Genomic DNA, 14,818 nt, shown 5'->3' on the forward strand with positions numbered 1-14,818 from the left:
TCATATGATATGTTGTTAGATGTTACCCATTCAAGTCATTTTTCTTTTCATTGAAGTCTGCTCTCCTAGGTGTTAATGTCCAGGTGTTTTAAAAAGGAAGGTTAAAAGTAGTTAAAGCTCTCCTTTGGAGATACCATACCTTGATATATATATATATCTACTACCAGTCTGCTCGTTTGTTCATTTATAAGGCTTTTAACTCCTTAAGCTACTTTTTCTCATTTAAAAATCAAAAGATTTAGGTATGCAAGGTAAAACAAAAATCCCAAGCTGAAATGAGGACAGAGGAGGTATTAAAATGTAGAACGTGACTCATTATTATTCTAATATTGGGAGAGCAGCTGAGTAAAGCATTCTTGATCATCCTGGTGAAATTAATAACTCTAGCAGCACATCTGTGAAGTTTTCAAATTTGTCCTTGTTGCGTAAAAATGACATTTTTATACAGTATGTTCAAGGAAGTAGCTCTAAAGTTTTATAAGTTTTCAAAGTGTTTTTTCTGGAATGCAGAAAACATTAATTATATGCTAAATGTGACTAATTTGCTTGTAGTCTTCATCTCAAAACATCAGGATTTTTATTTCTCTGTGCCAAAAAAAGAGCTTGATGTGAATTCTCCATGTAGCAATATGTCTGATTGCTTCAAATTGTGTGATCATTCTTTGGTTTCAAAATGAGCTCAGTGTTGGCAGTGCAGTGAAGATGTACAGGTAGACTTCAAAGCTGACTTTATTCTTCCATTTTCCATTCTGACGCTACTGCCCCTTTGGTTTGTTTTGCAGAAGCCTACAGTAATGCATACTGTATTATCTGACAATGGTAGCAAAAAATGGAAGCAGAAATGTAATTACTCTCCTCCTTTCATATTTTGGGTGGTAAACAGTGAAGATGGCAAGTTTTGCAAGCGCAAAAGAACAGTTTTGAAATTTATTTATATTAGAAAAATATAAATGTACTGTTGTTTTGTAGCCAGATTGTTACGAAATAGGAATTTCCACCTTTAAACTGTTCCTACTGTAAAGCAGGCAATATTAGGAGACTTTTGAAATAATTGTATATCTATGATGATTAGAGCATCCTGTTTATACTTTTTAAGGGTTAGATGCCTTAAATTTGTCTTTTTCCTCATTTTTTTCATCGATAGAAGCCATCGTTCTAATAAACGGATTATTGTCTTTCTGGACTGCTGCAGTTAAGTGTGTGTGTGCATGTAGACAGCTTTTTTGGTACAGGTCTTCAGTTGTAAGGATATGCAATCTGCACATAAGACTCAATTTGTTAGTGCAGTTGCTTTCTCTAATACTATTCTCGTGGTAGTTTATGGAATACTTGTATCCTTCATCTTGAGCTAGAGATAAGATCATGTATCAAATAGTCTTGTGCGCTTCAGATCAATGGTATTTTACACATGTGCTGTGTAATAACTGCTTTGTACAGTATTTTAGGAAGTTATACCTTCCATCTCAAAGGAAGTATCCAAGTCCTTCGCAGTTCTTAAGGTCTGCTACACAACAGCCCTGGGTGGTACAGCAACAGTTATTTCATCTCCCATGTGGGGACCTGGAGCAGAGTCTTGCTCAGCCTTTCCCAGATGTATAGTATGATAGGTCAAGACTCTCATGACCCAACTTAGCATCGCGGTTGCTAATTCATCTTTTATTTTCTGAGGACCTGGTACTGTGTGGGTTGAAGTGGGGTCCAAGAAGCAATAAAATGTCCTGCTTCTATAAAAGGTGAGTAGTAATTGCTCAATGGCAGCTCAGCAGACCTAAAGAAGGTGAGATGAAAAAGCAGTTTCTATTCACATGCTCTGAGTCTCTGAAGTAAAGCGATGTATGCATTTTTGGTGGATAAGCACTGTGCTCTAGAGAGATAACTTGACACTTTTGTTCACATCTTTCACAGTTCTCATCTGCAAGTGATAACTTTTGACACCACTGCCTGTGTGTGAAGGGTACTGATGGTCACAGTAATATACAGTTACTGTCCTCATACTGCAAAGCTGGCACCTGAAACACACATAACTCATATAATGAAATAGCTCCATGGGTTTGCACTGCAAGCTTATGTTATCTAATTTGAAGGTAAGTGGGTCATATCTAGTACCTAAGCTCAAGCCCTCATCATTAATGTGTCTGTTACCAAGTGTTGTGTAGCATATCTGCAGGGGTGCAATTGTGCCTCTGGGTGTCCCTGATATTTGTGGTTACTGATTAGTTGCTGTCGCTGGCTTTTCCTGATAAATTCCACATATGGAGGCTACGGCCTGCAGTAGCATTATGCAGTGATGCACTGAAAGCATACAACCAGTGGCTTTATGAGCTGCACTAATTTGTACCCTTTCTTTAATTATATTTTAAAGTTATATCTGGTTGCTTTTGCACACAGATCCTGATGAGCATTGTCCAGACTCCACCTGCAGCATGGGTAATACTTCAGAGCTGCTGTTGTTTGCAGAATATGCTTCTGTACACACAGTGGATTTACACATTGCGTTAGCCCAAAACTCAATGGGTGCAAAGATTTATAAGACTAATCAGATTAATTCATGTTCTTTTATACTGATCATAAAGTAATTTTTTAGTGTCACTAGCATAGTGTCCTAATGCCAGTTCATTTAAAAGAAAAAAATGATTTGGTGTGGACCTGCTTTCTCAGTCAAGTGTGGATAGCTGCATGCATGTGGACACCACTCATACTCCAGACTGGCAAGGGCCTAAGCTGACTCCAAAATGTGAACACCCTAATGAAGGTAACTTGTGGTGGTGAGCTACTCTCCTGGGTGGATGCCCTAGGGTGCCAGGGCAGCAATATCACTCCCAAGTGAGAAGCTAGTTTTCACTTTGCCCTCTAGAGCCCAGAGGGTCCCACTTGAGTACTTTAGTGGGGACCAGGAGCACCTGAAGTGACACTGCTGGTTATCTCTCTTCCTGCGGAGCTGCTGTAGGTCATCACTGAGGTTTGACAGGTGAAATCAGACTGCTGGGAAAGTCTGATAAATGCTCAGTGTCTGTCAGAAAATTGTTTTGACATCCAGTAGCAGCCTGCCTTTAAAGCACTCTATGAATACATTGCTTTTAGCAGATGCATAGATTATGTGAGGTAATATGGACCTCTTTTGTAGTGTTCATTATTCCCTGTTTATGAATTCCTTTGTGAACAAAAGCTTTTTTAATAGACTCCCTGATCATATATTCTGGAGTCATCACTTCATCTTTATGTAGATTCTCTACTTTAGATTTTGAATTTTACTACTTATTTTGAAAAGTATTTTTGGAGAAAGTGTCTCTTCTTGAGTAGCAAAGCTGTTTTAGTAAGATTATAGCTCAACTGTAAGGTACAAAAGTTAGCAACAGACTCTTTAAAACCATCCTCTTCCATTTCAAACATGACTGCTTTCCTATTCATCTGTCTGTTTTCATTCAGGCTGGTGCCAGCTTCCCCACCTGCAATAACTGCCCGATTTCAATGTTATATGGGAAAAGTAGCAATTATGCAAACCACTTGCCCACCCGCTATAGTACAATATCATCAGCCTGGGGAGAAATGAACCCTTTTATTTTGGAAGGACAATACATCCAAACAGGCTTACAGGACTATTTCTTAGTTTTTCATTAAAATAATGGTATGAAAAAAATGCAGCAAATATTCTTCCTTTAAACTTCTTGTAGAGATTTTTTTCTTGAGTAGAGACCTTAGTGTAAAAGGGCATTTCATCATGTTCATCAACTTTCTCACTGAAACCGGGTAGGTTTAAAAGTACATGCTTGAAGCTATTCCTGCACCCATTGCTTAGTAGACTCTTTGCTGCCTTCAGAAAACTATTTGCTTCCAACTCTTTGTTGTTCAGTTTCATCTGGTCAGTTGTATGTATCCAGAGGCTGATCCATGGATCTGGTTTAATAGTTGTAAATTATTCAATAGAATGCAACCCTAAAGTGTGTTTATTTCTTTTTTTCTGTGTGGGTTTTGTTTTTTAATCTGATTACCTTCTGACACTCCAGGAAATAAATGATTTGGTGTTCATATATAAGTGATCTACTGTTTATGCATTTTCAGATTGATACTACTAGATTGCATAATTGGACATGCAAATAGAAGAGCAGTAAAAGTTCAAAGTTCAAAAGTTTAAAAAAAAGAACACACACAGTGGTAGCAGTTTCCCAGAAGCTTTCTTCCCCTCTGTCAGCTTTATGAAAAATAATTAGAAAATGGAGATTTCTGAAATTCTTAAAAAAAAAAAAATCTATTTTTTAACTTAATTACAACACAATTTGAATCAATTCCAGACAGAGTTAAGGACCAATAGAAGCTACCAAACTATGTTACTTGATTCAACATTCTGAAACCAAGGCTGGTATTTAAAGAAATGTCTAAGTTATGGAATAAAGTGCCCCCAGAGACAGCTTTTCTATAACCCTTATTATTTAGAGTTAGATTATATTCCACAGCATGATATTATGCAACTATGTTACATCATCAGTGATGGGAACATCTGAGTTCTAAAAAGGAAATTATTTAAACATGATTTTGAAAGACTTTCAATGTACATTTTCAAATGGAAAAATTGAAAAATTCTTTAAAAATTTTCCAGTGTGCACAGTACTGCAGCATAACAATTCTATAGGAAACAAACTTAAGTTTCATCTAATAACTTCAACATACTTTAGAGTGGAAAAAAGTTATATCCAAATGTCCTCAGTCCTTTTGGAAAGGCTGTGACCTGCATGATATTTAAAAGTCCACAGGAGTATATAGGAATGAACACAGCAGTTGTTCCCTCATAGTATGTTATTACAAAGAGAACTGGGGGTCAAATTGCATGAATGATAAATGGAAGGTGCTTGAAATGAGTTGGTTCTTTTTTGAACATTATACATTGACCTTGGCAGTTTTGACAATTACATCCATCATTTCTAAGAATCCATTCCAGAACACCCGTCTGTTCTCTAATGTGGCCAAGTAAACAGGATTTGTGAATATACGAATCAAAGATTGATCTCCTGTGCTATACACTGATTAACAGTTGGTTTCTTGGTGCAACTTTTTCATTGTATGAATTATGCGAAGATCATAATTCACCATGGCACACCTGTAGACAAGCATGTTGGAATGCTTTAATCTTCGCTCACAAGGTCTCAGTAGGATCAATAGCTGCCTTCTGAGCTTGATAAGCAAAATGGAATAAAACCATTAAAAAGCCCATTGCACACAGCAGAAGTGATGTTTCACTGCCTCAGTGTTTACCCCTAGCAACAGTATTTGCTGAAGAATGAGATGGGACAAATCAGAGCAGGAAAACTTAGTTGCCCTTTAGCATCAAAATTTGCAAACAAGATAAAATATGTATTCCTGCTAGGAATTTAAGGTTTATCTGATCAGACTTACCATGTAAACAGGCCTTCTAATCCTAAGATGGGCAGAATGCACACTTATGACAGCAGTGTTTATCAGAAAGGTATTCTTGGGAATAGTACATTTTCAACTATCAGATCATTTCAATTCATTTGAAAGCTGCTAAGTTGAATCAAAGTTGCTATGCAACTAAGTACTTCAGTAATGCATAGAAAATGATCATCACTGATGCATTCACTGTACGTCCCTCTGTATTGAGTAAGACTGGTATGTATTCTTTAACTAACACATAGAGAAAAATGGGAAGCGATGCAGGATTTCCCTGAAAAGATGAATGTAGAGAGCAGTGGAAATTTGGTGAGGGTGTAAACCTGATGTAAACTGAGTCTGAAATCCCCAGCGCAATAACAGATGAGGTTCTGTCTACTTGGAAGGGATCCAAGTAGGAAACAAACAAGTATAAATCAGTAATAGTAGTGCCAAAGCCTGAGTTCATGGAGTTGGGAAAAGGGGATCACTTAAAACTCTGCTTCAGAGTTATTTTGTTATCTTGTTTTATTTATTTTTTAATTCTACTCAGAAAAATGCATTAGTGACACTGTAAGGAAATCTGAGATACATATGTGGAGGATTGGAAAGGGTGTAAGCTTTCTGAAGATAGGTGGATATAGAGAATGCTATATTTTTTGTTATGATAAAAAGTTTTAACTTCTGTACTCTGACAGGTACCTCAGCATGAGCATATTGAGTCCCTTAGCACTCCTACTAGTTGTATAACATGAATTTTAAGAAACACAAATGTTTCTGTACAAAATGACTCACAACTTGAGTATATTGGAAAATAAATTGCAATCCTGATTCTGCAAAATTTCATTTTTAGTTTCACCTACTATTCTTTCACATTCATTTCAGTGTGACAACTCACTACGCAAAGGATATTTTTAAGTCTGTAAAGACACTAAGCTTAAGATCCTTAAACAAGTTTCTGATTTGAAATACAAGCCATGGAAAGGAAGCAAGTAATGTTAAAGAACCTAGTACTCTCGTCTGGACTACTGTCCTCAGTAACTTGTTCTCATCCATGCTGTCTGTGTATGTGTGTTTTTAAGACCGAAAATCTTGCTTTATTTTATGCATAGGAATTTTTTTAAGCCAACTTCAATTGCCTTTTTATAGATGGAAGATGCACTTTATTTAACACTTTATTTAAGTTCATATAGGCTCCAAGGACATGCTTCAACATAATTTATTTGACTGGAGTCACTAAGTTTTAAAACATGTGCAGACTTGCACAGAGTAAGTCTCATCCTGAGCTTTCTCTCCCACGTTCACAGAACGAACACAACTGTAAGAGACCTTGGAGCTGTGCATCTGCCTGCAGTATGGCACTTTATGAAATTCTCATATCTCAGATTTAGCAAGAGGTGTTGCTAAGCTCCATTTTCTCTTTTTATTCCTGTTCTCTTTTTTTTTTTTTTTTTAATGTATCTGTGAGAATGTCGGGCCTCACACAGGAATGTGGTATTTCAATTTGAGTCATTTATTAGCCCAAGTGTTCTCTTATCAGCTACAAATAGTAACATACCATTTCAGCTGCCTGTGATTTAGGCTATATAATACAGATGCTCCCTCTGATATGGGTTCCTTTTTTTTTTATTTTGGCTCCTAATCTACCCTTACCTATTCTAATACTCTGTTTTCACACTTGTATGATGTGCCCTTAAAGTGCACCTATGGCACCTGCAGTAGCTAGATCTGTTATTAATTTCACATTGCATTATAGAAAGTGGCAAACAATAATATAAATGTCACAATGCAGTAAATGTATCTCTGTAACTCAGTACCATAACAGCACATCAGTTTGGTTTTATAACAAACTATTATGAGGGAAGGATGGAATTCGGTAACATTTCAATGAAGGCTGCACTATGTTGTTTCTTTTCCACAATTTGTTTTAAAGCACTGCAGTTCATTTAACTGTATTAAGAATTAAAACCAGCCAGTTATATCTGGCTAGTCTGGTGAGGAAAAAGATTATATTCTACAGCAGTAGTTATTGAAATATTACTGTAGAATTGAGTTTTTATGAAGCATTAATTCTGCCCCCCCGCCCTTCGCCCATAGTTTTACAGAATAGCTTTATTGCGGGTAAGCTTTCCTTTCACCTTAAAATGTCTGAAAATAGTGTGAGATACTGTGAATCTGCATTTAAATTGGTGGAATTTGATGGTGTCCAGCACTTCCCAGCATTTTGTCTCATCATAGTGTATTCCCAACAGTTTTTCTGCAGCCTTATGTGTCTGAGGTTTGTGCTTTGTAACCTTCAGAGTTGGTAGTGCCTGTGTGAAAATACTTTCTTCTGTAGCGCAATGCTAAGCCATCATGAATCTCCACATTCCTCTGTCAGGAAATAACTAGCAGCATCTTAGGCCATGAACACTTGAATGTTCCTGTCTATGTGTATTTCACCACCACCAGCTCATGTGGTGTGGCCATGCTGTGGCTATCAAGATCAGTCTAGCAAATTGGAATGTTTCAGGTTGCTTTATACTGTGAACAAAGCTTTTAGGTGTATATATTGCTATGGGGCAACCTGAAAGCTTTTCTTCTTGCGTGCTCCCTTCTCAATAACATTGTTTTTTTCTCTTCGTCTTTTGAAATAGTACTAGGAAAAGGATAAAAATGTTCATAACATTCTTAAGCTTTGGTGATGGGAGGGTTGGATATAAACATTAGGATTGGTGAACTGCTTTTCTGTTGGAGCAGAGTTCTGCACTCAGTAAGACTGAGCAGACAAAGCTGCTGCTTCTGTGCAGTAGGCTGTGAATTCTCACTTTTGCGTGTGGTTCCCAGGCTCTTTGCTTGTTGCTGTGTTTCAAAGCAAGCAAAATTGATGCAAACATTCTGGGGATTGAAGGATATCGTTGGTTTGGCTGTAGCAAGAACTGATAAAGCATTTATGGATTATTATGACCTTAAAATAAAAAAGAAAAGGAAAGTATAGAGACTTAATATAGCACCAGCAAGGTGTGGTGAGCTGTTTCTATCATGTGCTATAAGGGTAACTTTTTAACTCGCTGCTGTGGAAAGTTAACATTAATGGTGTTTCTTCCCCCTCCTCCTCTTGCACTGAATGAGCTATAAAAAGATCCAGAACAGTTACATGACGAAGAATTAAATAGATTGCAGCAGGTGGTATCACAGGTGCCTGCTTAATTCCTGTTGACACAGTCTGTAGCTCACTGACAGGGAAGGATGGAGATTCCCCGACTGCTGGTCAGAATTAGGGTAGGGTGAGGGGAGTCAGATTAATGGCTCTGGCTCAAGCCATGAGCCTATTACAGAGGATTATTATTATTAGTGGAATTAGGCATAGTGGAACAGACCACAGAGCCACCTAGTTCAGTATCCTGTCACGGGAAGGGGCATGCGCTGGTGCATTACAGGAAGGTTTGCCTTGTCCCTCTCACCCCTGTTTATAAAGGCAAAATGGTCAAATCTGTGTTGTCTTTTTCTTGCTGGGATAGATAGGATAACTTCAGCAATCTGCTTACAGTTGACTAATGCAAGCACGAAAAAAGTTCAAGTTGAGACTAGCTTAGCACAGCTGCTGCGATTGGTCGGGGTGAGACCTCCTCTTGAACTGTCCAACAGAGCTGCTGAGTTTGGACCATAAGGTTCCCAGTTGGGAGCATCAGATGTCGTTACATGAAGGACATGCTTGGAGCCATCCTACCAGATGGGGTGCTTTGCTAATCAGTTAAATCTGCTTTAGTTGATCTCTTCATGGTATGGAAGGAAACCAGTTTTTTGAGTTCATTTGAGTGATGGGAATCTATGTAGCAGTCAACTACAATAATATCCGTTTTGATAGCATTGCTAAAACTGAATGGCTATATAAATTTGTTTCTGAAATCAGAGTAAACGCATCCATTTAACACAAGTGTGTGTATCCTTGTGTGTGAGATTTATTTTGATTTATGTCTGCTTAAGTTAACACTAGCTAATTGTAGGCAGGTGTAAATAGCTGTCAGCTTTATATGTTTACCTCTAGTGATGGCTTTCAGGAAAATCAATTGCTGCTTTTGCTGAAAGATGGTTATATAATTACGGTTGCAGAGGATATGAAAGTTATGTATGATAGATGTGGCACATGAACCCTCAGTAGCCTAATAAGAAGAGGTGCAAGACCAAGGATAAGCAAGAAGTCAGGGGACCAAAAGAAGAGTGTTTGAAGAACAGCACCATTCTTAGTTCCAAAGAATTTCAAGTACTGGGGGCTGAAAAACACTGGTCTCATGTCTCTTGATAATACAAAATATACTCAGCAAACTGCACTTATGGAAGAAAAAAAATCTGAAGACAGATAATAGAGAGATAGAAATCATGGAATTACAGTTGATATGTGAGAATCTTGAGGGAAAAATAAAATGCAAATTGTCAAATGATGACACAGCAGTATTGACACATGAGTAGATCCCTCTAAGTGACTGCCTCTTCAACTAGGACTCTTAAAGATCTTAAATGTTCAGCATTCTTATGAGAGTCATAATGTATGTGCTGGAGTAAACACGACAACTGTTTTGGCTGAGGAACGGTGCCTTTTTTTTTGTAATTTAGAGTAGACTTTGAGTTCTATAGATGTCAACTGCTAAGAGAAGATATTTATATTATGATACTTTATAATGATTAAAGCGACTTGCTTTCTTGTTGGAACCTGTAGTCTGTCTGCTGAGAAAGATTTGAATCTTTTCCCCACATTTAGTTACTCAGGTCTATTCAGGTTCATTTTTCCCATCTTGTGTAGTGTGAGTTGTAAGAAAAGGGAATAAAGGGGAATGTGTACAGTAGTGAGCCTTATTTTTTATTGTTTTTCTTCCTTGTGGTAGCATTGCTTTTCTTCTTTTCTAAGCAAATGTACTTATGTGTTTATTAGTGAGTTGTTCAGTTTGTTTGCTTCCTAATGGTTAGGAATCAGATTTGCAGATAAAAACTGGAAAATTTTGAAATACCAGGATAAATTTTAAAAAATAAGAAAGACAATGGAGGAGTCTTGGCCATCTTTCTTAGACCTAATACTGCTGGTGAAGTGACTGTAGGCTATTGCACATGACTGGAGTTTTTAGATCTATTTCTTAGACAACTTTCTCGGTATCTTTGGTATAAAGCTCAAGACTGGCCAACAATATCTAGTATTTAGATTCTCAGGCTGATTTTGGTATTGCTGAGCTGGTAGTGTCAGTTTAGTAAAGCTTAGATAAAATTTTGCCTATGTACACTCCACTCAGCAAGTCAGTTGCTGGACAGACCTCTGAATACAGCTAAAATGTATGCAAATTTCTTGTGCTTAAAATTCTGTGTTAAAAGACAAGGGCCTGGTTTCTCATTCAATTTATGCCTATACAGTTTGTCTTTTAATGTCTGTTGTGTTTGCATGCCTATATAATAACTGCTTATTGCAGCATATGGATGTTGCTCTCTTCTTGGGTTTATATTTATATGCATGAGGATGGATTGTGCTAAAATCTACCCATAAGAAAATCACTTTATAACTTTCACATTTCCTGCTCTAAAAGGCATTACAAGGAATATAGTGTGTGTTTTTTGAGAAATATCTAGGAGCTTAATGTGTAGAGAAAATTTATTGTCATATGTACAGCTATAGCTACATAAATTCTTTGCCTAGTAAATGGCACACCTTACATTAAAAGAACAGTTTTGCTACTTTTATGACAATACCTAACAACATGGAGTGTGAAAGGAAGCATAAACCATTACTTTTTTTCTATTAACTCACTGTTAGAGTAGCTGAATCATTAAAATACTCTAGGGGTATCTCTCTGCATAAGGCATCTCTAAAACGTGCAATAAGAGGCAGGTTTTCTGTGCTACTCTGAATTCAGTGACTCTTGGACAGAGTTTTCTGCATTCTCTGAAGTACTGCAACAGCTGCAGAGAAGGGAATTGAAGTTCTAGATTGAATGACTTTAGTTGTGACATCTTGGGAAAGATGACTTTAAAACATGTCAGTCCTCAGCCCATTTCGGTGCCAGTCAGCCAAGGTAAATATCTGGATGATAAATGTTAGAGTTCCCACACCAGTGTAGCCCAGAAAAACATGATTTAGGAGAAAAAAAAAAAAAAAAAAAGCTCCCTATTGAGAAGAACACTTCTTGGTCACTTTAGACATTCTGTACCCCCTAGGAAGTGCAGTATATTTTTTATATGCTTTACTTAACATCTGCATCTGATTTAACTATTGCTTTCCAAATGTGGAGCATGTCTGCTTTGTTTTGAATATATTCTTAGATTCCAAGCAGTAATTGCTATGCCATAAAAATATTTTCAAGAACCTTTCAGAAGGCCTATTCTGAATTACCTTTCAGAATTGGTCTTACTATTGTAGGTAGATATCAGTGCAACACAAGCCCACAGAAAGTTGCAGTAGATTAATAGCGATCACAATTTTATCACGATGTTTCAGCCTTCCCTTGGAAACAGTGGTTTGCTTTCAACCTGTGTGTGCTGTAGGAATTCCTGTCAGGGGTTAGCTCCTCAGCAGCTGCAGGTTTGCATCGCTTACCTAAGCTAGCTGATGACACAAAATTAATAATTTAGTCAGAAAGCGCTGCTGTAACGGTGCTCGCATGACTCCCTGATTCCAGGCAGGTTTCCTCTCGCACTGAAGCAGTCAGTTGCCATGGTGATGGGTAGCCGAGAAGAGCTAGAAGAGACAGAACAATGAACCACTTCAAAGCGCTTCCCTTCCCTTCCCTTCCCTTCCCTCCAAAAACGTCCGTGCTCCCCATTGCACAGCGTTTCCCATGCATCAAGTCAGGACACAGAAGGAAAAAGTCCTAAAAAAGCTTTTGCACAAGCAGAAAGGGTAGTCATATCTACTTCTGATTAAAGTTGTCTTACTGTCCTCCATGTGTCTTCTAACATTTTCCAGTACCTTGGAAAGTGCTCTGTCAAAAGCCAACTATCTTTATTCAAAAGCCTGTATCCTGATGAAAAACTGAAACTTAGAATAATAGAATGATTAATATAAAGGCAACAAAGCACCTACCAAACAAAAACAAGCCTAGCCAGCTAGTTTTGGGACTTCATCCTTCAAAAGTGGAGATCTAAGTATTAGCCAAAACTTAGAATAAATAACACTATGAACAGATAATAATGAATGTTAAAATAATATACTTTAGCTTCAGATTTTTAGTCAGATTTTTGTCCTTCTGCAGTGATGTAAAAGGGAAGCAGCATGACGCAAGTCAGCGTAGAGCTGCTCTTGCAGAGGAGCTTTCATCAGAGAGGCTGCCAGAAGCCTTGCAGCAAAGAAAGAAATTTCTGCAGACAAGCAGGGTCTCATAGGCAGACATAGGCATGGAATTTCATTCAAAAGTAGGAAATAATCAAGGGGCTTTTAGAAGTTAGCACGAGTGTGCAGTTGTTCCACTGCCTTCCACTGTGTTTCCTATCAGCCGCAGGAGCAGATGGTGTATTATACCTCCTCCTCAAAACGAACCATCATCTACCCTCCCACCCACTAATCTCAGGACTGCAGAAGAGGCAGGGACCTTGGAACACAGCTCCTTCATGCTGGTTTTGTGTTGGTTGGTTTATTTCCACTGAAATTATTTGCATAAAGCTAATGGAATACATAATAAAGGCCAGAAAATAGTGTAGTGTCTGAAGGAGAAGGAATAAGTCTCAACGGACATGTGAAAGGTATATTGAAGATGGATCTGGGTTTAGAAGCTGAGCTGATCAAAACTGAAATGCAAAGTTATCTTAAAATTTTGTTGTGGTAGATATCACCAAGTAAGCTACTTAAAGGAAAACTCTTGTTGATGTGCTCAAGGGAAATGCCTCTTTTTAAAGACTTATACATATTATAGGAAGTAAAAACCATTCACCAGCTTCTACTGTATGTGAATGTCTTTCTTAGACTTTAAATGGGAAATATTGAACTAAATACTCCTAAGGCACTTCTTCCAGTGTCTGAAATTACACTGACCACAACCACATTGACTACTCTAGAAGTTAACTTGTCCAAAGCTGATTGAAGTCAATATGAAGACCAAAATTAACTTAGGAAACATATTTGAGCTAAAATGTGTATTTAGTCTTGAATTTAAATGTACATATTGTCTATATTGAAACATTTGGGCAAAGAATCTGTCCTGTTTTTTTGCTTGATGTTTTTTTCCCCCGTTTTCTTCAAAGGCTATTATTAGGCAAAACCCTCTTGTTCAAGGAGGCTTCAGGATTTGTACAATTACTGCTCTTGTGGCTGATGTACACCAGCATTTTCTGGTCAACTTATTTTCCATGTTCCTGTTCGTATATTTCTGTACTGTAGAACTGTATGGGTTTCAGTGACGCCAGGTTCTAAGAAATGCAATAGCAGATGGTCAATGGAGGAATATTACAGGAAATGCCTAACCTAAATAATTAGCGAGCGTTTCTTTTTTGTTTTCTTTTCTTTAATTTTATACAGCTGCAAAGTGAAAATAAGCCTCAGAGCAAAACTTGCCCTGTGTATGACAATGAGGTACCTATTAGCAACTGGCTACATATCAAGGAGATAGCAAACTTACTGTCCTTTTCGTTACTGTCTTCGTAAGGTTTTCTGTAGCGAAGCTGGAGGAGCAAAATGCAACAGATACCTGAGTTGCATCGTGCAACGTGGCTTGTACAGTGGGTGTAGAGCACCCTCTACTTTCTTTTGATCAAATCACACTCCTGGGCTTGAAGAGCAGGGTGTGCGGGGGCGAGGAAGGGGGATGACATGGATGCTGTTTTTCTTCAGATTTTTGTACTGAAATCAGAAGAAAGAATTTGTCTATAGGGTTCATTAACTGTTGGCCTCTGCTGGCAGTAACCCATGTTATATAGGCCACCATTGTGACATCCTCAAAAGAACTCCCTGAAGGAGGCAAAGTCTAGAAGGAGAATATCTACTCTGAAGTTTCCCACCTTCCCTGAACTATATCTGCAGAGCCACCCCAGGAGGGGAGAATGTGGCTTTGAAAAATAACACCTTTGTTATTCCAAGTGTTAGAGATGAAGCAGAGTTTTCAGATGGCCCCAAGGTTTTTGCACCCTTCACCAAACACAGATGGAAACTGGACTCTTTGAACTGCTTTGAAAATCTGTTACCATGCATTGCTGTGGGGCCTGTGAAGCAGCCATTGCTAACTTCTGTCTGCCTGCAATTTTTATGGCCATGTGATGACAAGGGATTAAATAGCTTCATTTTAAAGCAGACAGCTTTTAAATGTAAAAATGAAAAACAAAATAAAACAAAAAGCCCAATAATTCTTAGCTCAAGGCAAATCTTTAATGGCTGTTGAGGTAACATTTCAATGAATGAGGTGAAATCTGAAGTAAAAATGCAAGCAGTTTAGAATTCAAAATTGTATCTTAGGCAATAGTTGCAAAACCTTTATAACATTATATAGTT

General features: G+C 37.8%; 1 long non-coding RNA gene across 1 annotated transcript in view; it reads right to left on the bottom strand.

Moving 5' to 3' along the window:
- LOC148594579 (uncharacterized) overlaps positions 1-14,818 on the bottom strand; it is a 576,515-nt gene that overhangs the window by 280,107 nt on the left and 281,590 nt on the right. The window lies entirely within an intron of this gene.

This window comes from Tinamus guttatus, unplaced genomic scaffold, assembly GCF_059628265.1.
Source record: "Tinamus guttatus ecotype Peru unplaced genomic scaffold, ASM5962826v1 Tinamus_guttatus_pri_ptg000227l, whole genome shotgun sequence".
In the NCBI taxonomy this organism is placed as follows: domain Eukaryota; kingdom Metazoa; phylum Chordata; class Aves; order Tinamiformes; family Tinamidae; genus Tinamus; species Tinamus guttatus.